General features: G+C 44.3%; 1 protein-coding gene across 3 annotated transcripts in view; it reads right to left on the bottom strand.

Annotated features, from left to right (window-relative positions):
• Nucleotides 1-24,543, bottom strand: part of phf14 (PHD finger protein 14) — a 120,148-nt gene that overhangs the window by 9,878 nt on the left and 85,727 nt on the right. The window contains exons 18-19 of one of the 3 annotated variants that reach the window (XR_008604939.1): nucleotides 8,950-9,060; nucleotides 8,081-8,820 (exon numbers count right to left, since the gene is read on the bottom strand). The exons of the other annotated variants lie outside the window; for them this stretch is intronic. The gene's annotated coding sequence lies outside the window, so the exon portion shown is untranslated. Of the gene's footprint in view, nucleotides 1-8,080; nucleotides 8,821-8,949; nucleotides 9,061-24,543 lie in introns of those variants that run through there. 3 annotated transcript variants of the gene reach the window in all.

The following is a 24,543-nucleotide window of genomic DNA, read 5'->3' on the forward strand; positions in this document are numbered from 1 at the left end:
TACTAACTAAAGATTTGGAACAATTTATAAAGAACACTAAAGCCAAAGAATTTATAGTATTAAAAAATCACAGTGACACATATTCAGCTTTTGCATGGTGTGAAATATATACACAATGCCGTGTCCTAACATCGCATGAAGTGATGGCTAGCTGGCAATTAATCAGCGTTTCTCTTCCATTTGCACCATTTACTGCTTTATCAAAAAATGTAATTGAGGTGGTACAAAAAAGTAACACGCTTTTTCAACAAAATAATGTTATATTTCAAAGGCAAACGTGATAAAATTATGTCAGATAAACATAAAATTCAGCAACCTAGTGTTAATAAAATGTTGAGATTCAGTTTAGTTAGACTGATCGCCCACGGAAGAGGGTCTGGCGAGATCTTCCGTAATCTCGCGAGATGCTAGCGAGATTACGGAAGAGAAACTGTATTGTGTCTGCAGAAACTTCAAGGTGGTTGTAATTACACAATAAACTAATTCAAAAGACTAACAGAAGACTTAATCAGTGGTTAGTTAGAGATCTTTCTTTGCACGGCCGTATTCTCCTTACAAAGGCTGAAGGCTCTCCAGACTCATTTATGCTGCACAATCGTTAGACATTGACGATAAAAGTGAGAAGGAAATTGGCAAACTGCTATTCAACTTTATATGGAAAAATAAGACTCACTATATTAAAAAATCTACTCTAATGAATTCATATGAAAATGGAGGACTTAAATGTTTATATTTCTCTATCTTGAATAATACTTTAAAAATAAATTGGATAAAATTTACTAATTAAACACTGACTTCAAAGGCTTTGTTTAAACTATTAATTTCAGCTAGCTTAAAAGCATGTTCAGATGGGTTGCCATATGGCAAACATTTATACCTTTTGTAGTGAAGTGCCTGCACTGCACATGGAAAAGAAAATGGATAACAATTATGAAAATACAGTTCTGTTCTACCTTCTCTAATTGTTGAGGGTTCTTTCTACCCTTTCACCCAGTGCTGCCTTAAAACACTTAAGTTAATAGCACCTAAAAATGTCTTTGAAATAACGCAATTCAATCATGGAAAGGATTTCCACACGATTAGGGTAGCATGTTTGTTTAGCTAACTTAATTTCAACTTAATGAAGTAGTGTGAAGGTAACACTGTAAAATATGCTGGTTTCAAACTAAATTTGTATTCATCTTAATCAAGTAAAGTCAATCATTTGGTGCAGAACATTGCAAAGTACTTGGGCTTGCTCTATTAAATTGCATTGGTCCAACTATAGTAAATGAGTTGAATCAATCTTAAAAGTTAAGTTGAGCCAACACAATTGCTTTAAATTGGAATTGAGAATTACATGGTTCTGAAATAAATCAAAGTAATCAGGTGGACATTTTTTCCATAATTTTTCTATGTTCATCCAAAAAGTAATTTTTTTCAGTGTACTGGGATATGAATTTTTCCCACTCTATGGAACACCTTTCTGATATCAGAATAGGTAAACATTGAAATAGATATAGGAAGTGCTGGAGAATGTTCATTCTGACCGACTCCACTCTAGAGTGTAAATTTGAGAAAGGGCTCAGATTCCATCTCTGTATGTCAGATTTCAGATTTGAAATTAGGGAGCCATAGTTGACTTCAAAAATTCTGGAAAATTTTTGGGCAATGCGTCCTCTAAATACTTTATGGATTTGGATTCTGCTTCCTAGGCTCCTAATATTGTTCTGTGGGTTGTAGTTTAAAACCTGAGCCTTGGTAATGTTTATCTTTTAACCCAATAGGGAACCATATTTTCTCAATGGCCCCAATAAGTACAGGTAGAGTTTGAGCTGGGTTTGTTATGGTTAACAATAAATCGTCTGCGAACAGTGATGCCATGAGAACTCCAGCTGTGTCCGTCCTCGTACCCCTTTCCAGAATAAAGCAGTCAGATAAGTCTCCGTTGATTTTTATCCTAGCCGATGGTTTATTGTATAAAGCTGCAATCACATCTATTATGGTCTGGTGGAACCCAAACCTGGACATCACATTGTAAAGAAAAGACCTTCTGACCGAGTCAAAGGCCTTCTCCGCATCCAGCCTCAGTACAAGACTTTCTGTTTTTTGTTGAACTACATGACTGAAAATATGCAGGGATTTTCTGATGTTATCCTGTGTTTGTCTGATGAAGCCTGTTTGGTCCTTATGGATTACCATTGGCAAAATGTTTTCCAATCTCTGTGCGATTATGACAGTAAATAATTTATAATCAATATTTAGCACACTTATTGGTTTTTGCATTCCAACTTATCCTTTCCCTCCTTAGGGATTAGTGAAATATTTGCGTCTCTCCATGATGGAGAGATTATTTTCTTTTCTAATACATTGTTGAAAACTCTTTGTAAAACAGGACTAACTGATCTTGCAGTTCTCTGTAACACTCAGAGGCAAACCCATCCGTTCCTGAATATTTCCCTCCTTTCAACTTTCTAATCACTGATCTCTGATATTAATTATTCATTTTGCTCATCTATAATGTTGGGCAGAGAGAGTTGGGAGAGGAATCCATCTATTTGCTGTTTATTCTTCAGTTTGGGTTGAGAGTATAGGGTTTGGAAAAAATCTCCAAAACATTTATGAATCTTTTCTCAGTTTGTTTCAACCCTATTTCTATATATTTTGTGAATAGTAAAATCAGCTTATTGTTTTCGTAAATGCTAGGAGCTTCAGAGATTTTGCTTCTGCTTCATAATATTTCTGTTTCGTAAAGAGAAGTTTCTTTTGTATTTCTTGCATGTTTAAATTATTCAGTTCTTTTTTTCACTCCATTTTAGTTCTTGTTGCCCTCTTGAAGGTTTTTGAGTGTTCTTTCTGAAGTTTTTTTTGTTGTCTAATTTTCTTTTCGTTGGAGGAAATGGTTATTATTTTTCCCCTGACTACCGCCTTGAAAGCATCTCAAAGTATTGCTGGACCCACCTCTTTATCATCGTTCTCCTCCAAATATTGTTTGATTTCACTCTTTTTTAAATATGAAGAAATAATCTATTTGTGAGTATACATTATGAGAAGAGGAATAATGTGTGTAGTCATGACATATATCCACTAATCTCAGTTCATCCATCATTTTGTTCATTCTTTTACTGACATGTTTTGAGTTTCTTTTCCATTTGATGAGTCCAAATTTGGGTTTAACCTAATATTAAAGTCCCCAGCACAGATCACTACACCGACTTTTTGTTGTTGCTAATTCAAGTATTTTCCCCACCCAGTCGCTACCGGGTGGGGCATAGACACTAACAAGACTTATCAAGATGCCATCGATTATTCCAGCAATTAAAACATAACGACCCTCCCTGTCTTTATGTTCTGCAGCATGTGCATAGTACAAGGAGCACGATATTAAAATTGCAACTCCTCGTCATTTCGCAGAACTGAGGGAAGAAAAATAGACAGATTTTAACCCCATCTTGTTCACTTTGGTATGTTCAGAGTCATCCAGATGGGATTCCTGCAGCATCGCTATCTGAACTTTATCTTTCCTGAGTTTAGATAAAACTCTCCACCTCTTAATCGGATTATTGATGGCATTTATATTGATTAACTGTGTCCTCCCCATTTGTGTAATTTTCTCCCCCATGTCACTGGTGACCCCGAAAATCCCCACCACTCACTAGAAGTGGTAAGAACAGAAAATAAACAGGAGAACCAGAAACAAACATGTAAACAGGAACCATGAAAAAACACACGCTCAGCATCCAAAGCATGTAAAATAATTTTTATATTAATTTCAGGATTTAAATTCAGGATTTGGTAGATATTTCCTCTGGTTAAATTCTCATCTTTAAAGTATTTCAGAAATATGTGTCCATATAATGCAGTGAGGAATATATGCATTTGAACATTCTGAGATTTTGCAAGTTCTCCCTCTTAGAAATCATAGACAGTCTGAAATTTTTATCTTTGGGGCATGTCCACTGTGAAATACCTTCAAGTATTGCATATAAGCAAATAAGTATTGTCAGCCAAAGCAGACAGCAGCAGTTGATGACAGAAATATGGTGAGAGCTGTGAAGAAAAATCCCAAAGCATCAGTAGTGACATCAATAACAACCCCACTGTGCAGGTATCACAATCCGCTGTTCGAAGACCCCGAGAGCAGAAATATAGAGGCAAACCACTCATCAGTACTAAGAATCACAAGACCAGATTGCAATTTGCAAAGAAGTATAGAGATGAGACACAAAAGTTCTGGAACACAATCTTATGGACTGATGAGGCCAAGAAGAATGAAAAGTGATGGAAAGGCCAAAGTATGGAGAAAGAAAAGAACTGCTTTGGATCTGAAGCACACAAGCTCATCTGTAATGTCACGGCTGGGCATACCTGGCTGTTTCTGAAAAGGCTTATTTATTTTTATTAATGACATAAGTCATGATGGTAGCAGCAGAATGAATTCAGAAGTGTACATAAACAATTTACAGAGAAATAGACCCAAGTAATCGGGAGGAATATTATCATACAGCAGGACAACGACCCAAAACACTCAGAAGGACTTCATCGGGGAAAAAAGTGAAAGGTTTTAGACTGTCACCTGACCTTAACCCAGACAATGCCTTTCACCTCCTTAAGAGGAGACTAAAGGGAGAAATCCCCCAAAACAACAAATCAACTGAAAGAATCTGTGGTAAGATCCCAGAATAGCATCACAAATGAAGAATGCAACAATTTGGGAATAATGATGGGTCACAGGCTTGAGCCAGTCATTACAAGCAACGGTTATGCCACCAACTATTGAATACTATTCAGTTTAAGATGATTTGTTCTTTTAAATCTGCTCACCTAAAAAGGCTGTGGTGTCACTCAAATGGTAAAATATGCTAATCTATTGAACTCCTGTAATCGGGAGGAATATTATCATACAGCAGGACATGTAAATGTCAGGAAGTCAAAGCTGACATTCAGAGCTCTTTTTTTCATAAGACCAATCAATCTATTGATCTTTTACAATCAGACTTCAACTGGTGCGACAAAAAGCTGCTGTTGCTTATTTATGGAAGTAAATATGTGCCATCAGAATTTTAATAAAAATACCTCTGAAATTTGAATGTTGTATATTAGTGTTTACTTTTTCAGTGTTAAAATAAATTCAGAATACATTTTTCACCTAAACAAAATTCAGTGTCACTATTTGTGCATGGTTGCAATTTTTATTTGTTAAAAAAATTCATATTCCTATTTCAAAGTGATAAAATTTTCAATGTACATATTTTTCCACTTTGAGGGCTGTCCTCAAATTTGCTGTCTCAAATTCAGCGTCTAAAAATTCGCTGTTAAAAATGAAAAGGTTACTTCAGGTCACAGACATGCGCAATGGACGTCAGATTCCAACACCCAGCCAATCACAAGACGCCACGTCATAGAGAAGAAATACCAGCATCAGGGAGGCTGGCGACTATGGAGGCGAACGCTAACCCGAAGGTGAGTTTAATGCTTTCATATTTCTGTAGTACATTTCATTTTGCGCCTGAGGTTTGATACATTATCTTAAAGCTCGATTTAAAACACGGGTTTGGTTTGGTCCGTTGTTAATATTACAGCATGTAGTGCTGGCATATAACTTCTCGCTACCTCCTAGCATCCAGCCCCTCCTAGCATCCAGTCCCCCTCCAGCCCCCCTGGCATCCAGCCCCTGCCAGCCTCGTAGCATCCCCCCCCCAGCCCCCCTAGCATCCAGCCCCTCCTGGCATCCAGCCCCTCGTAGCATCCAGCCCCTCCTGGCATCCAGCCCCTCGTAGCATCCAGCCCCTCCTAGCATCCAGCCCCTCGTAGCATCCAGCCCCTCCTAGCATCCAGCCCCTCGTAGCATCCAGCCCCTCCTAGCATCCAGCCCCTCGTAGCATCCAGCCCCTCCTAGCATCCAGCCCCTCTGCATCCAGCCCCTCGTAGCATCCAGCCCCTCCTGGCATCCAGCCCCTCGTAGCATCCAGCCCCTCCTGGCATCCAGCCCCTCGTAGCATCCAGCCCCTCCTAGCATCCAGCCCCTCCTGCATCCAGCCCCTCGTAGCATCCAGCCCTCCTGGCATCCAGCCCCTCCTCATCCAGCCCCTCCTACATCCAGCCCCTCCTAGCATCCAGCCCCTCCTAGCATCCAGCCCCTCCTAGCATCCAGCCCCCCATCCAGTCCCCTAGCATCCAGCCCTCCTAGCATCCAGCCCCTCCTGGCATCCAGCCCCTCCTAGCATCCAGCCCCTCCTAGCATCCAGTCCCCCTCCAGCCCCTCCTAGCATCCAGCCCCTCCTGGCATCCAGCCCCTCGTAGCATCCAGCCCCTCCTAGCATCCAGCCCCTCGTAGCATCCAGCCCCTCGTAGCATCCAGCATCCAGCCCCTCCTGGCATCCAGCCCCTCGTAGCATCCAGCCCCTCCTAGCATCCAGCCCCTAGCATCCAGCCCCTCGTAGCATCCAGCCCCTCGTAGCATCCAGCCCCTCCTGGCATCCAGCCCCTCCTAGCATCCAGCCCCTCCTGGCATCCAGCCCCTCCTAGCATCCAGCCCCTCGTAGCATCCAGCCCCTCCTGGCATCCAGCCCCTCCTAGCATCCAGCCCCTCCTAGTATCCAGCCCCTCTAGCATCCAGCCCCTCCTAGCATCCAGCCCCTCCTAGCATCCAGCCCCTCCTGGCATCCAGCCCCTCCTAGCATCCAGCCCCTCCTAGCATCCAGCCCCTCGTAGCATCCAGCCCCTCGTAGCATCCAGCCCCTCCTAGCATCCAGCCCCTCCTGGCATCCAGCCCCTCCTAGCATCCAGCCCCTCGTAGCATCCAGCCCCTCCTGGCATCCAGCCCCTCCTGGCATCCAGCCCCTCGTAGCATCCAGCCCCTCCTAGCATCCAGCCCCTCGTAGCATCCAGCCCCTCGTAGCATCCAGCCCCTCCTGGCATCCAGCCCCTCCTGGCATCCAGCCCCTCCTAGCATCCAGCCCCTCCTAGCATCCAGCCCCTCCTGGCATCCAGCCCCTCCTAGCATCCAGCCCCTCCTAGCATCCAGCCCCTCCTAGCATCCAGCCCCTCCTAGCATCCAGCCCCTCGTAGCATCCAGCCCCTCCTAGCATCCAGCCCCTCCTAGCATCCAGCCCCTCCTAGCATCCAGCCCCTCCTAGCATCCAGCCCCTCCTAGCATCCAGCCCCTCGTAGCATCCAGTCCCTCCTGGCATCCAGCCCCTCCTGGCACCCAAGACGCGTTTTGTTCCGTATTTTTGTGTGTCCGACAGAGGTAAATTTAGATAACTGTGATAAGTGTTGCATCTGTCCTTCTTTTAATGAAATGCCTCTTAAATAACACATTTTCTTTGCAAACTTCTGTTAAACACAACGTAATTAGTTTTTTCTACTAAACTTAAGTGGTACTTCAGCATATCACTTGGCCAGATACAGATGACGGAAGTGATGAAGATGATGACTGTTCAAAGGAAAACAAATGCCGCATTTCAGGATATCTGAAACAGTTCATTGCAAATGGTAATGTTAGCAATGTCTGATTGGAGATTTTCAGATAACTTTTCAATGAAGCATCGCTGTAGGAGAATCTTTTTTTCTTAGTTGCTTGCAGTGGTACCTCACAATTCAGATTTAATCGTATCTCAAAATTCAGACAGTTGAATTGCATGCATGTTTGTGTGTTCTCGGTGTGTAGTCTAGCTTTATCCCAACATGTGGCTCCAGAATAAACATCTTAATGAAGAGTAAAACTGTCTGGAATAATCCACTTACAAGCATACTACCAGTAACTTACCCATATGTTGCAGATGTGTAGTAAATTAGATTAGAAAATGTCATTGTGGCTTTGTAATATTCCAAAGCCACACCACCTGAACTGAAAGAATTGATGAAATCCTGGACTGGATGGGAGAATCTGTCTGCAAGTCTTTCTGTGGAGGTTGTTCACGGAAGCTGCCCAACTGCTGCCACATGCTACGAAACTCGACGAATTCCTTGTCACTACAGGATTGTGATGATTTTGTAGCATGCATTTCCTCTACTCAAACTGGCTTTGGCTTGCTTTGAATGATCGACACTGAAATTGTTTAATGCAAAATTTTATTGAATGTACTTGAGTTCATCTATTCTTGAAGTATTACAAAATAAATTACCTAAGGCAAACTAAGTTTCTGATTCTTATAATGCAAGAAATTATAAGAATGAATAGAGCAAAGAAAGCTCTGACCCCCATCTTGTGTCAATATGAGGGTGTGGCCATGGATTTGGCCATCACAGTACCTATTAGCTGCCTTTTGAGTAAAGAAAAAAAAAACAATCAAATTATAAATTTTAAACACTTTAGTTCTTTAACGTCTATCATAAAAGCACTGAAATTCACATTTATGGTAACATAATCAGCATTTTGCTTTAATTTCATAAATGCTGAAGATTTCCGCTCTTCAAAATAAGTCATGCTTTGAATTTAATCACAGACGTCATGATTATGATTAGTTACCTATAAACAGTCAGATGTTAAGCACAATTTACCCAATTATTATTCACAGAATTTAACTTGATTGTACATAATTACAAAAAGGTAACATTAAAAATAAATAAATTCAAAAATGATTTATTTTGAAGGGTGGAAGTCTTTTATTTTGAGGACAACTTTCACGTAGTAAAAAACTGATAGCAAAACTGAACCGCAGCAATATAAATGTCACATCCAGAAGACGTTGATGTGGCTTTTGGGTTTACTGCATTTCTTTAGGCTGCCATTTGTTCATCAGTCAGTTGTAAATTAGTGTTTGGTACTGTGACGTTTGACTCGTCGTGAAGAGGAAACCCGCTGTCCTCCCATTCAATTTCTGGGATCTAAACACCCTGGAAAACACAAAGAAGGGATGAAGAGAACTCAAAATTTACCTAGTTAGATTTTGTCTATTACTATTTTACAAATTAATTGAATGATCATATACATGCTACACATTAAATTGTCCACTTAAAATGTACCTCTGTCAAGGCACCGTGGAGTTCAGGAATTGGATGATGTGTACAACCAAGAACCCAGAGCTGGTTGGAGTCATGTTGCTTTCAGTTGGAAGTGGATGATTGTCCCAGCCACTGCGGAAAGTAAAATAAAAAAAAGTAAAAATATAAAACAAGTATTTTGAAATTAGTAGGTCATTATTGAGAAATCACAGTATTATAAATTAAATTCTGACATTGAATCTAAAATTAGTTAACTAATGTACTTACAAGCATATGTTTTCTAAAATGAGTTAAAATGAACTGAAAAAACAAAGGGGGTTCTTTATAGTATTACTAGGTAACAACGATGTTTTGTACTGCAAAGTAAAAAGAATGTTAATTAATATTCTATATCAATAAATTAATTCTTCTGTACTTTACAAAAAGGATGGCAATCTTACTGTGCTCTTCTCCCATTAAAATTGTAGAAACTATATCAAACACAAGTAAATCTGCAGTTTGGTAGGTAACTGGTATTTTGTACTATGTTGTAATGTATGAATTCATAAATGAAGTCACATTAACAGTACAGTAGCTGAACAGAATGGGGTTGTGGGTATAGTTAATGTCGTTAGTGTTCACAGCCCTTCCTTGAAGCACACAAGGCAGCCATATTAACTTACTACGTTAGCGGTAGCATCTCCTGAAAAATTTGGACTTTACTAAGACTGTCTGTCTCAGTCTCACCTAAGAGAACATACCCATCAGTGCTCTTTAAAGATGCAAGTGATATTTCTTTTTTAAATTAAATGGGGGAAGTTGGGTGTGAGGCAGCGAGGAGGGGCTGGATGCTACGAGGGGCTGGATGCCAGGAGGGGCTGGATGCTAGGAGGGGCTGGATGCCAGGAGGGGCTGGATGCCAGGAGGGGCTGGATGCCAGGAGGGGCTGGATGCCAGGAGGGGCTGGATGCTACGAGGGGCTGGATGCCAGGAGGGGCTGGATGCCAGGAGGGGCTGGATGCTAGGAGGGGCTGGATGCCAGGAGGGGCTGGATGCCAGCAGGGGCTGGATGCCAGGAGGGGCTGGATGCCAGGAGGGGCTGGATGCCAGGAGGGGCTGGATGCCGGGAGGGGCTGGATGCTAGGAGGGGCTGGATGCTAGGAGGGGCTGGATGCTAGGAGGGGCTGGATGCTAGGAGGGGCTGGATGCTAGGAAGGGCTGGATGCTAGGAGGGGCTGGATGCCAGGAGGGGCTGGATGCTAGGAGGGGCTGGATGCCAGGAGGGGCTGGAGGGTGACTGGATGCTAGGAGGGGCTGGATGCCAGCAGGGGCTGGATGCCAGGAGGGGCTGGATGCCGGGAGGGGCTGGATGCTAGGAGGGGCTGGATGCCAGGAGGGGCTGGATGCTAGGAGGGGGTGGATGCTAGGAGGGACTGGATGCTAGGAGGGGCTGGATGCTAGGAGGGACTGGATGCCAGGAGGGGCTGGATGCTAGGAGGGGCTGGATGCCAGGAGGGGCTGGATGCCAGGAGGGGCTGGATGCTAGGAGGGGCTGGATGCTAGGAGGGGCTGGATGCTAGGAGGGGCTGGATGCTAGGAGGGACTGGATGCTAGGAGGGGCTGGATGCTAGGAGGGGCTGGATGCTAGGAGGGGCTGGATGCTAGGAGGGGCTGGATGCCAGGAGGGGCTGGATGCTAGGAGGGGCTGGATGCTAGGAGGTAGCGAGAAGTTATATGCCAGCACTACATGCTGTAATATTAACAACGGACCAAACCAAACCCGTGTTTTAAATCGAGCTTTAAGATAATGTATCAAACCTCAGGCGCAAAATGAAATGTACTACAGAAATATGAAAGCATTAAACTCACCTTTGGGTTAGCGTTCGCCTCCATAGTCGCCAGCCTCCGTGATGCTGGTATTTCTTCTCCATGACGTGGCGTCTTGTGATTGGCTGGTGTTGGAATCTGACATCCATTGCTCATGTCTGTGACCTGAAGTAACCTTTCCATTTTTAACAGCGAATTTTTAGACGCTGAATTTGAGACAGCAAATTTGAGGACAGCCCTCAAAGTGGAAAAATATGTACATGTAAAATTTTATCACTTTGAAATAGGAATATGAATTTTTTTCAGGTGAAAAATATATTCTGAATTTAAAGTAAACACTAATATACAACATTCAAATTTCAGAGGTATTTTTTATTAAAATCCTGATGGCACATATTTACTTCCACACTTATTCCTCAAAATCAGCTGTGAAAGCACAGACAGATGTTTCCTTAGAAACCAGTTTGAGCTGCAACTTTACCCTTGCTGTAAATCTACACTTTTATGAAGTGGATAAGTGTACAAACTCTGATCTTCAGTTATGCAACACAAAGAGGAATACGAATATCATAATAATCAGGAAGCATTTGATCTAATTCAGATCTCTCTGCTCTTACTGCTCTTGTTAAGTTTCATAAAATGCTTTGAGTTCTAGGCTACTGATTAAGATGGAGTCATTTCCTGTTTTAACACTTTTGTCTAGTTTGACACAGTAGCACACTTTCTGTTTTTATTTTTTAAAACACACAAAAGAATTACCCAACTTACAAATGTGAGCACATTTTCCTTGTGTTTTGATTGTTTTTGGTTCCTCCATGTATTAGAAATCTTTTTGCCATTCCGGGGATGACACCGTTTTCATGGGTCATAAACAGCAGCTTCATGAGTCTGTTCAGGCAGTGTATTACTCGCTACATTTACCCACTTCTGTCCTCAACCACATTCCCACACCTTTGCTCCTCAACCCCCACAAAGCAGCCACCAGAGAGAACATTTAAAGTTGATGACTGCTCATATTTGCAATTCCGGTTACATTTATTACGAAGGGCACTGTTTAATGCTCCCTTTTCCCCGCAAGAAACAAATTTCCATTTCAGTGAGGCATGACTGATACTGAGATGGTCTTACCAGGCGATTGCTAATTTAATAAGAGATGGAATGCAAAAGCAGGTTTCCCTTTTATCACCTTGCCTGATAACTACAAATATCCCTGAAAGAAATGTAGAGTTGGAAAGAGAAGGACGTCTCTATTTCTAAACTACAGCCTTTAAAAACACCAGAAAAACATGTAAACCAAACTAAAACGCCCTCGTCCCAACAATTCCCTCTGACTGTGACTGAATACTCGCCGAAAACACTCTGCCAGCATAGAATAAATATAAGAATGTATAACATTATTCTTCAAAAATACTGAGCTTGTAATCACCTTGACAATGATTGACCATGAATCACAGTATTTTACTGTTAAACTTGAGACAAGCTAGTCTGGAATTGGGTAACCCAATAATACAATGAAAAGCATAAGGAGAAAAGCTTCAGTAAAGGTATGGAAATAGTCAAAGTTCAGATGCTAACACAACTGAAATGCTATGGTGGGATCTTAAATAAATTCCTGCACATTTCAATGACCTAATACCACGAAATCTTGAAAAAAAAATCAGCTTTCTCTCAGCAATATCCATCCACCCATTTACTGACATTGGAATGCACAATATGAACAGTAGAAACCATAGATATTTGGCCTAACAATAAAGATCTGTAGTCTACTGGTCAGGTGATGTTTGCTGATGATGTAACCGACCGGCGTGAAAACAGAGCAAACAAGAAGCAGCGTGGATGAGAGCACAAGGGAAGGGCTCGTTCAAAAGGCATGTGCAAAGACATGCATTTTCTGAACCTGGTTGGGGTGTGACCTCCAGCGGTCTGGTTGGGGTCTGACGTCCAGCGGTCTGTTTGGGGTCTGACCTCCAGCGGTCTGGTTGGGGTGTGACCACCAGCGGTCTGGTTGGGGTGTGACCTCCAGCGGTCTGGTTGGGGTCTGACCTCCAGCGGTCTGGTTGGGGTCTGACCTCCAGCGGTCTGGTTGGGGTGTGACCTCCAGCGGTCTGGTTGGGGTGTGACCTCCAGCGGTCTGGTTGGGGTCTGACCTCCAGCGGTCTGGTTGGGGTGTGACCTCCAGCGGTCTGTTTGGGGTGTGACCTCCAGCGGTCTGGTTGGGGTGTGACCTCCAGCGGTCTGGTTGGGGTCTGACCTCCAGCGGTCTGGTTGGGGTGTGACCTCCAGCGGTCTGGTTGGGGTCTGACGTCCAGCGGTCTGGTTGGGGTCTGACGTCCAGCGGTCTGTTTGGGGTGTGACCTCCAGCGGTCTGGTTGGGGTGTGACCTCCAGCGGTCTGGTTGGGGTCTGACCTCCAGCGGTCTGGTTGGGGTGTGACCTCCAGCGGTCTGGTTGGGGTCTGACGTCCAGCGGTCTGTTTGGGGTGTGACCTCCAGCGGTCTGGTTGGGGTGTGACCACCAGCGGTCTGGTTGGGGTGTGACCTCCAGCGGTCTGGTTGGGGTCTGACCTCCAGCGGTCTGGTTGGGGTCTGACCTCCAGCGGTCTGGTTGGGGTCTGACCTCCAGCGGTCTGGTTGGGGTCTGACCTCCAGCGGTCTGGTTGGGGTCTGACCTCCAGCGGTCTGGTTGGGGTGTGACCTCCAGCGGTCTGGTTGGGGTGTGACCTCCAGCGGTCTGGTTGGGGTCTGACGTCCAGCGGTCTGGTTGGGGTCTGACGTCCAGCGGTCTGTTTGGGGTGTGACCTCCAGCGGTCTGGTTGGGGTGTGACCTCCAGCGGTCTGGTTGGGGTCTGACCTCCAGCGGTCTGGTTGGGGTCTGACCTCCAGCGGTCTGGTTGGGGTCTGACGTCCAGCGGTCTGTTTGGGGTGTGACCTCCAGCGGTCTGGTTGGGGTCTGACGTCCAGCGGTCTGTTTGGGGTGTGACCTCCAGCGGTCTGGTTGGGGTGTGACCTCCAGCGGTCTGGTTGGGGTCTGACCTCCAGCGGTCTGGTTGGGGTGTGACCTCCAGCGGTCTGGTTGGGGTCTGACCTCCAGCGGTCTGGTTGGGGTGTGACCTCCAGCGGTCTGGTTGGGGTCTGACCTCCAGCAGTCTGGTTGGGGTCTGACCTCCAGCGGTCTGGTTGGGGTGTGACCTCCAGCGGTCTGGTTGGGGTGTGACCTCCAGCGGTCTGGTTGGGGTCTGACCTCCAGCGGTCTGGTTGGGGTCTGACCTCCAGCGGTCTGGTTGGGGTGTGACCTCCAGCGGTCTGGTTGGGGTCTGACCTCCAGCGGTCTGGTTGGGGTCTGACCTCCAGCGGTCTGGTTGGGGTGTGACCTCCAGCGGTCTGGTTGGGGTCTGACCTCCAGCGGTCTGGTTGGGGTGTGACCTCCAGCGGTCTGGTTGGGGTCTGACGTCCAGCGGTCTGTTTGGGGTGTGACCTCCAGCGGTCTGGTTGGGGTGTGACCACCAGCGGTCTGGTTGGGGTGTGACCTCCAGCGGTCTGGTTGGGGTCTGACCTCCAGCGGTCTGGTTGGGGTCTGACCTCCAGCGGTCTGGTTGGGGTCTGACCTCCAGCGGTCTGGTTGGGGTCTGACCTCCAGCGGTCTGGTTGGGGTCTGACCTCCAGCGGTCTGGTTGGGGTGTGACCTCCAGCGGTCTGGTTGGGGTGTGACCTCCAGCGGTCTGGTTGGGGTCTGACGTCCAGCGGTCTGGTTGGGGTCTGACGTCCAGCGGTCTGTTTGGGGTGTGACCTCCAGCGGTCTGGTTGGGGTGTGACCTCCAGCGGTCTGGTTGGGGTCTGACCTCCAGCGGTCTGGTTGGGGTCTGACCTCCAGCGGTCTGGTTGGGGTCTGACGTCCAGCGGTCTGTTTGGGGTGTGACCTCCAGCGGTCTGGTTGGGGTCTGACGTCCAGCGGTCTGTTTGGGGTGTGACCTCCAGCGGTCTGGTTGGGGTGTGACCTCCAGCGGTCTGGTTGGGGTCTGACCTCCAGCGGTCTGGTTGGGGTGTGACCTCCAGCGGTCTGGTTGGGGTCTGACCTCCAGCGGTCTGGTTGGGGTGTGACCTCCAGCGGTCTGGTTGGGGTCTGACCTCCAGCAGTCTGGTTGGGGTCTGACCTCCAGCGGTCTGGTTGGGGTGTGACCTCCAGCGGTCTGGTTGGGGTGTGACCTCCAGCGGTCTGGTTGGGGTCTGACCTCCAGCGGTCTGGTTGGGGTCTGACCTCCAGCGGTCTGGTTGGGGTGTGACCTCCAGCGGTCTGGTTGGGGTCTGACCTCCAGCGGTCTGGTTGGGGTCTGACCTCCAGCGGTCTGGTTGGGGTGTGACCTCCAGCGGTCTGGTTGGGGTCTGACCTCCAGCGGTCTGGTTGGGGTCTGACCTCCAGCGGTCTGGTTGGGGTCTGACCTCCAGCGGTCTGGTTGGGGTCTGACCTCCAGCGGTCTGGTTGGGGTGTGACCTCCAGCGGTCTTGGCACAGTAAATATGACAGTCAGACAGCAGGAAAGTGAGGAGTAAAAATGCAGGGAAGTCAGTGTGAAACAGCCAGGATGAGGATTATAAATAAAATAATCTGCCAATTGAACTAGTACGTTTATTCACTATTAAAGAATTATTGACTTAAAAGAAGCTCCTATTATTTGCGGAAAGGTTACTTGCAAGTTAGTTTTATCTCATTTCAAGTGTGCCAAGATATTTTTACAAGAAACAAAACTAAAAATACTTGATAAGACTTTGTGTTTTTGCAGTGAATGTCTTGCTAATGGCTTCATGCCTAAAGTCACTGTTTTCATTCTTAAACTAGTTGACTTATGAAAGTTGGTCAACTTTTCAAATGACAGTTGAAGAAAAGGTATTGAATGTAGTAGTTATAAGAAAGTGAAATTTGGGTTACTAATCTGTAGAACGATCAGGAACTATTTGTTTATTGGGTTATAAATAAAAGAACTTACCAGCTTATAATCGTCAATGTCAATATATGTCAGAACATTTAAGAACTGCTGTGGTGAAAAAGATGCTGCAAGGCAAAGTATAGCAACCATAACCATAAACATGCTATAATTCAAATATTATCAGAATAATAGGTAAACATCTTATGCATGATTATCACATATTTAAAATTGTAACTAATAAGTAAAAAAAGTCTGTGGTTTCTGTGGTGAGGTGCTGACTTTGTGCTGCTGATAACTGTAGGTTTAAATCAGTCAGAGATGTGAATCCTTTTGGGCTCAGCCTCATTCAGAACCAGAAGCAGTTTAGTGTTTTTGCCCCACAGTGTGAGTAGAGCACACGTTCAGCTGCAGGTGATCCTGGCTGATCTGACTTCACTTCAGCCATTTCTGCTCCTGTTCAAATGAAAACACACTGATACTTAACTGTCCGTCTGTGAGTGTGATTGTATCAACATATTAACATCGGGAACACATGATAAACTTCTATCCTAAATGAATGTTCTCTATCCAATCCTAAAGTTTCACATTTGACCTTCTGCTGCAGATAAAGTCCAATGTTTTAAAAAGTATGAACACATCTGCTGCACGGAGAGGCTGGCATCATGGCCGAGGTTTCATTTCTACATTTCAATTTGAGTCCTTTGTACAGTTTTGTTTACTTCCTTGGTTTGCGTGAACTTGCTTAAGACAACCGAAGATACAAAAAAAGAAGTAAAGAAACATTCAGCAAAAATCACAAAAAAGAGAAGATCATTCTGAATATTTATGGAGAGAAGGAGTTGTTCCTGACTGCAGAATGCCATTGAACTGAAACATGCTTTCAACCTGCACAGCAGGAGCCGGGGGGGGACTGCTAGAGCTGTTACCCTAACGAAGGCTGCGCAGCCGTTTCTCAGAGTCTGCTCAAAGCTTTATGGTCAGATAATACCGGGGAGTCTGACATGTGGCCTTATGTACGTTCTCTGCTAAAAGGGTTATTAGAACAGAGCTGGGTTCAGAGAAATGGGCCACTCAAGCCACTGGGGACCCCAACAGCAATCACACACTTCAGTTTATTTCACAAATTAGGCCCTGAGAGGGGCATGCACGTCTGTAGTGCCTAGTTAAAGTGATGGAGGTGACTCCCAGGCATTGATTTTTCTCTTCGCCTCTGGCATCCCGCAAGGCCACAACTGTGCTCCCTCTGGGCTGGTCTAGTTGGCCCTGCTCGCCTTTAAATCACATTAAACTGTGGCTACGCTTTAGCTATGTGTGCGAGACAAGCATCAATAATGCAGTTATCAAACTGTAATCGCCTCATACACTTCAGCAGAGCTTTTACTGCTAGACTTTTTCAATGCACTGTTTCCCAACCGAGACATTTGGATTAAACTTGAACACGTATAGGAAAACATAGAGGACAACAAATTCAAATCAGGCGATTTATCTTCATTTCATAAATGCACCAATGCAACAGATTAATCCAATCAAACTGCTAATGAAAAATGCCTCATACGGAAAATGAAAATAGGTTAAAGGTTATATTTCTCCTCTGAGACAGATACTTACAGGATGAGGAGCTGACAGTTTTTTTTTTGCCCCCCCCCCTCTGAAGACCACAGCAGCTGATGAGTAATGATGCCTATTTTTCTTTCAATTTACTCCATATAGTAAAGGCAGCAGACTGTGACACTTCATTACGGTAATTAGGCTAATTTAATTACAGTCTTTCACAGGTCAGGCAGGAAGCCACTGATTGATGGCACAGCTTGTGAATGCAAAATTCTTTCAAGAAAACCAGAGCCAGAATACCTCAGCTACAGAACACTGAGCTCATGAACACTGTAGTCAAAATCAGCAGCGTTAACCGGGAGACATAAACAGAGCCCAATAATCTGAGGTCAGAACCCAACTTCAAGTTTATATCGTTAGCAGAGTAGGAGTTGGCCTGTGGCTGTGGTGGCAGCCAAGCAAATGGAACTTTTATGGATGTTCATTTCAGCAGTTGCCAACCTTTTGATAACAACAAGGCTGAGAGCAGCCTGAGTGGTGCATCCCACACAAGTTCACAGTTGAGCACTTTAAACAGTGTCTGAACAACTTTAAGAGCTTTTGGCATTTCAAACCTTTTATCAGAATCTCCTCTCCTGATTCACCATGAAGCCCAGCATGCCAGGCACTGCTGCCAGGGTATAAATAAAGCCTTAAACAAGAGCCCCTTGGCACGGCAACAAGCCTGAATTAAAGGCCATCTGTATATTACGGCAAGACTGTCACTTTATTGCTGAAATCAATTTAGCAAGGGCCTGAAGCGGGAGGGATATGGCCTTGGTCAGAGTGAGGTTTATCTAAACGGAGCAGGCTGAGAGAAACACAGCGTCTATAATGAACTCCATCCAGGGTGTCCAATAAAGCCTTTTATTTCCCCTTTTGTACAGCTGGAACACACGTGTGTGGTGGCAACATTCAGCTTCACAGTTGCAGTGACACAAGCGACCAGCGGCTCCTCTGTATTTACACCTGCCTGCAGATACCTCAACAATGCAAGCAAACCACAAAGACAAATCATCATTAAAATGCTATTTTCTTCTGAAACATCAACCAAATCTAATTTATTCTGACCTTTAAAAGAAAATAAGAAAACCATCTTACAGAACTACACAAACTATCAGATGCGTTCAAAAATAACCAAGATAATATAAGACAATATAACGACACAATGTAAAATGACAAAGGGCAAATATTTTACATCTAATATTTTAAAGTTAACTTGAAAAAAAAATCTTTTTTTGAAGATAATTTTCTAAAAATATACTTCAGAAGCCACTGTTCCAAAGGCAAGAAAAAAAAACAAAACACTTTCCTTTTCCTGAGTTGATTTGGACCTTCAGTTTCAACAAGTCAAAGGAAACTTTCTGCAGTTCACTAAACTGGGTGTTCATGGACAGAAACTGTGGAGAGAACCACAGTCATAATGAAGAGCAGACGCCCCATCGGCTGCTCGGGCGCAGGAAATACGGCAGCCATCTTGGTGTGGTCGTTCCTCCTACTTGGTTAAACCAGTACAGGAGAAGAAGGCTCAGCACTGTACATGGAGGATTTTGTACTCCTCCATGTGCAGTTACATAAAGACAAACAAACAAAAAAGGAAATAAAAGTATTTCCAGGTGTTTTAGGTGGTTTAAGGGATGAAATTATGCTGAGTCTGTTTCACTTGCAGAGGTTGAAGATGTTGTAATTTCACCAGCTGGACAGTTCTTTGGAACAAAGTTAAACTGGTAGTCTGACTGAAAAAAGTAGAGTAATTAAATATTAAAAAGGTGCCTCCTTATTTCTTTAAAAGAAGACACATTTTACTGAATTGTATTCATATTGACGAGAATCTCTCCCTGTTTGGCTGAATCAGTACTGAATATTTGAACATATATTTGACAACAAACAGGCTCTTTAGTGTCCTGAGATCACCTTTATTATGGGGTGGGAAGACATAAAAATGAAATGACTCATTTTAATCACTGTGTTAAAAACCACATTTTTCTTGATACTGTGGACAAAAAATAACAACCACAAATAGTGACTGTTTTTTAAGATATTTTCTGTTTAAATCTGAAAAAGATCTAATATTTTGTGCTCTATAGCAGCTCAAAATTGAATAGCTCTTGTGGAACAAAGTGACCTTTGCATCAGCATTTGGGTGACACTAAAAATATAATGTTTGAAACTACTTGGAAATCTATGGTGTTTGTGACAAAGTTAAATTAATAGTCATTAATCTGCTGTTTATTTCTTAGATGTTCCACTCCTTCTTAGATAACGCCAGTGGCAAGAGGGAGATCTGGCAAATTACTTCCTGCATTAGTCTGTGTAGAAGACAGTCAGCCATAAGTTGACCATTCCACTATCTCAGCCAGATGAATCTCAAATGCACAGATCAGGTAATATTCTGCACTTAAAGTTGGCATTTAAGAAACATTCCTCCACCACAGGCAAAAATGGTGCATGGCTTGGCATTTAGAGGCGGATAATAAAACTTTCCTTAAATACAGCTCTCATCTCAGAGTGCTTTTTAGATGCCCTTAGTGGAGTCAATTATCTCCCCACACTTGCTATTACTGAGACACTCTGAGCACCTCGCGCCTTAAAAGGTCCGTGAATCATGCTTTCTGAAAAATGTCACATTCTTAACTGCCTCTCAAAATGCAGACCCTGCCATGTAAGTGGTGGCGAACACGTGTTGGCTTCTTTCATCCATTTTTACTTACCTGTGCCTTCTTAATATGCTAGATGAATTTAAAGCAAATAAAATTCTTCTTATTCAGAAAACAATTCAATCTGCATGTAACAATGTGTTATATTCCACTGCTGAAATAAGAGATGATCAAAAGTAATGCATTGAAAAGTTATTGAACACATTTTTTTTCTGATTCTTGACGGCTAAATAAAGTTGAGATTTATTTTTATTTAACCAATGAAACACCCTGTTGCTGTGAGGCAGAGCCCTGCAGCTAGCAAGCTGCAACATTCACTACATGCTACATACATAGAAGGAGAAACAGCGTCTCTGAGGGAACAGACTGAATGTTTTCAGGTGTTGTGTCTTTACTCCAACAGAGTATATTTAAATAAAGGATTCAACTCAGATGTACAAATGAACGTGACTTTACTTGAGTCTCAATGTTACATATGAATGCACTGGCGGATAACCTCCAGGTAAACTCAGTAACTAGGGGAGTGGTTCCGCTGAAGTAAACCCATCCACTTTATATACTACACTCCTCCCCTTTTAGATGAATGTCAAATAACTAAAGTAACATATAACATTGCCGATGCATGAAACACAATTTAACTGATGGCTTGACAACCCATCAGTTACCACATATTGAAACTTTTTTTGTTTTTAGTCCATAAGTCCCATAAGTGAAACTCATAAATCCATCTTTTAGGGGGCGCCCTGAGTTGTTCAGGGTCACGCCTGGGAACCTGTGGAGTGCTCTCGGTAGGGGGCACCTCCTCAGCAACTGTGGGTGTCACTGTACTGGGCTCAGAGTTGGTTTCAGGATCAGGTGGATGTGCTGGTTGCTCTGGTGTCTTTGGTTGAGCATTCAACAGCTGATCCACATGACGTCTCCAGGTATGCTCTCCAATGTCCACCTCGTACATCAGAGGGCCGCTCCTAGTGATTATCTTTCCAGGCATCCACTGTTCCCCTCGGTAGTCACGTGCCAGGACCTGCTGACCCACATCGAAGCTCCTTGGTGGTTCACTCCAAAAGCTGCCGAACTGTTTGTTCTGCACTTCTTGCCTCAGGTCCAGCTCTATAAGGTCAGCTGAGCTTACAGCTGAGCTGTCTGTTCATAAACAGCATTGCAGGTGTCTGATTAGTTGTTGCATGGACAGAATTGCGGTACATCAGGAGGAAATTGTTAATTTTGTGTTGAAGAGAGGTGTCGTCTTTTGTCATTGCTTTTATGGACTTTTTGAATGCTTGTACAAACCATTCAGCTAATCCGTTTGTAGCTGGATGGTGAGGTGCTGACTTGAAATGCTTGATATCATTATTTTGTCATGAAGTCTTGGAATTCTTCAGAAGTACACTGTGGGCCATTGTCACTCACAATTTGCTCAGGCAGGCCATTTCTGGCAAAGATGGTTCTCAGAACAGAGTTAGTCTTTTCTGATGTTGTTGATTTCATTTGGACTACTTCTGGCCATTTTGAGTGAGTGTCCACAGCTATGTGAAACATAGAGTTCATGAACGGACCAGCAAAATCAATGTGCACTCTCTACCAGGGTGCAGACGGCCATTCCCACGGATGTAGAGGAGCCTGTGGTGTTGCATTTTGAACGGTCAGGCATCCTGGGCAGGTTTTGGTGATGTCCTCAATCTGTTTATCTATCCCTGGCCACCACACATAGCTACGGGCCAGACTTTTCATCTTCACCGTACCTACATGACCCTCGTGCAGACTGTCCAATACTATGGTGCGAAGCTTGAAGGGCACTACCACACGTGATCCACATATCAAGGTTCCCTGGCAGCTGATCACATCTTGTTGAAAACTCAGGAAAGCATGGATTCCCATGGGCAGGCCAGCCTTGTACTGTGATGTCATACACCTTAGAAAGTGTTGGGTCATTCCACATTTCTATTCTTAACATAGCATTTGTAACTGGCAGCTTGTCTACCAATGTTCTGCCGGGTCACCTTTTGATGGTGGTTCCTCCACAGATGTTGACAGTGGGAGGCGTGACAGCCCATCAGCATTGCAGTCTTGTTTAGTCCCCTTGAACTCGATGTCATACGAGTGTGCTCCTAAGAACAGGGCCCATCGCTGTAGTCGCGCAGCTGACATCACTGGAACTCCTTTTCATGGATTGAATATTGACACTTGGGGCTGATGATTCGTCACTAAGGTAAACGTTAGGCCATGGAGGTAATGAGGGAACTTTTTGATACTCCATACTAGGCTAAGGACCTTGACGTGAATGCAATTGGGCGTTCAAGTCCATTATCCATCGTGTGCGACAGGGCTGCGCCAATGCTGTACGGAGACGCGTCACATGTTAGATGGATAGGTCTGGATGGATCGTAGTGGGTAAGTAGTTCATCAGATGTAATTAGTCTTTTTGTTTCTGTGAATGCCTTTTCACGTTTTTCTGACCAATGCCATTTCACTCCTGTCTGTAGCAGCGCATTTAATGGATACAGCACTGAGGCAAGGTTTGGTAGAAACTTGTGGTAATAGTTGACAAGACCCAGGTACACATTTTCAGGCTTAGGTGCTTTCAGCACTGCCTCAATTTTCTCTTGTGACGTGTGCAAGCCGTGCTTGTCAATGACATGTCCGCAGTATGAGATTTCACTTTTGAAAAACTCACATTTCTTTCTCTTTGCCCTTGAGCCATACTCATCCAGCCTGGTGAGTACTTTGCTCAGGTTTTGGAAGTGATCATCATCATCCTTTCCTGTTATAATATCATCATCTAGGCAGCACTGTGTTCCAGGTATGTCCTGGAGCACCTGATCCATGGCTCTTTGCCAGATGGCTGGAGCTGAAGCAACACCAAACACAAGATGATTGTATTGGTAAAGTCCCTTATGAGTGTTGATGGTTAGTAGCTTTTTGCTTGACTCCTCCACTTCCATCTGGAGATAGGCTTGTGACAAATCAATCTTTGAAAACTTCTCCCCACCAGCCAATGATGAGAAGATGTCCTATATTCGTGGCAGGGGGTTCTGCACCGTGCGCAGCACCGGGTTGATGCTCACTTTGAAGTCTCCACATATACGCACTTCACTTTTTCCTTTCTTCATTACCGGGACAATGGGTGTAGCCCAGTCACTCCAGTCAACTTTTGAGAGAATGCCGGATGCCTCCAAGCTTTGTAGTTCGGCGTCTATCTTGGGACGTAGGGCATACGGCACCGGGCGCGCCTTGTGGAATCGTGGGTTGGCATCTTTGTCAAGTTCAATTTTTGCTTTTATGTGTTTTAGTTTACCAATGCCTTTCTCAAACACGTGTGCATTAGCCTCCAATAACTGTGGCAATCTCTGCTCAGGCCTCCAGGTGGAGCGCTTGAGGCCTGTTGAGATATTCAGGGCTTTTATTGCATGCCAGTCAAGCTGAATTCTTCTCAGCCATTCACGCCCCAGTAGAGCTGGGCCTGTGGTTTTCAGGACATAGAGCTCTAGCTTGTGTGTTTGGTCACCATAGACCACATTCACTTTAAGTTTACCTTTTGGTGACACTTTTTCACCTGTGTAGGTTTTTAACATCACTGATGTGTTTTACAGTGGTAAGTGGGAGAACAGCCTGTCATAATCGGTTTCAGAGATCACTGACAAAGCTGAACCTGTGTCCAGTTCCATCTTTAGTTTCACTCCAGACACTGTAGTCATGACCCATATTATTTTTCTGTCTTCTTCGGTTATGCTATGCAGCTCTAAGCATGACAGGTCATCGTCTTCACTGCTGTTTGTGTTGTCAGAATGTTCTGTAACTTTGTGCATTTCATTTGCTTTGGCCTTTGATTTAGGTGTAAAACCTTTGTTCTTTCCAGATTTTTCTATTTGGGTATTTGTTTGGTGTGATTTGCATGCTCTTTCTATGTGGCCTTGTTTGTGGCATTTCCTGCATGTCTTTTCTTTGACCCAGCAGTCGTTTGCATTGTGTGAGGATTTACCACACCTGTAGCATTTTTGCTTTTTTCTATTCAAGGACATTTGATGCACTTTGTTTTCTAAGCTTTTCTTCTGTAGCTCTGATGCACCCGTAGCTGCTGTTTCCATTGAGATAGCTAGTTCGAGTGCTTTCTTCAAATCTTGCTCTTTTTTGGACAGTAGCCTTTTTTGTGTGCCACATACCAGTCGATCTCTCAAGGCATCATCAAGTCGCGTTTTAAAGTCACAATGCTGCGAGAGTTTGCGTAGTTCGGCCATATACTCAGAAATGCTTTCATCTTTCCGCTATGACTAGTGGTGCGGGATTCAAGTACTTCTGCAACGTATCAGCAATGTCTTTATATGACTTGCTCGACGGTTTGGCAGGGTTCAAAAGGTTACAGAGTAGACTTTAAGTTTTAGCTCCCATTAGACTGAGGACAGAACTTTTTTTCTCATCCTCGATATCATTAGCGTTGCAGTACAACTCCACGTTCGGTCTATGTATGATTCCCATACATAGACCACTTGAGCAAGTCTCCACTTGAGCTATCAAATTCCTCTACTTTTCCAATGTAGGCCATTTTGGACATGAAATCCAGATATTGTTCGTTTATCCTTTCACTGTGTGCTATGCACTGTTACTCACGGATGCTTTGCTAGATTTCGTTATGTCTCCTGCTTTATTTC

This window comes from Poeciliopsis prolifica, unplaced genomic scaffold (assembly GCF_027474105.1).
Source record: "Poeciliopsis prolifica strain line A6 unplaced genomic scaffold, Auburn_PproV2 SCAFFOLD080, whole genome shotgun sequence".
In the NCBI taxonomy this organism is placed as follows: Eukaryota; Metazoa; Chordata; class Actinopteri; order Cyprinodontiformes; family Poeciliidae; genus Poeciliopsis; species Poeciliopsis prolifica.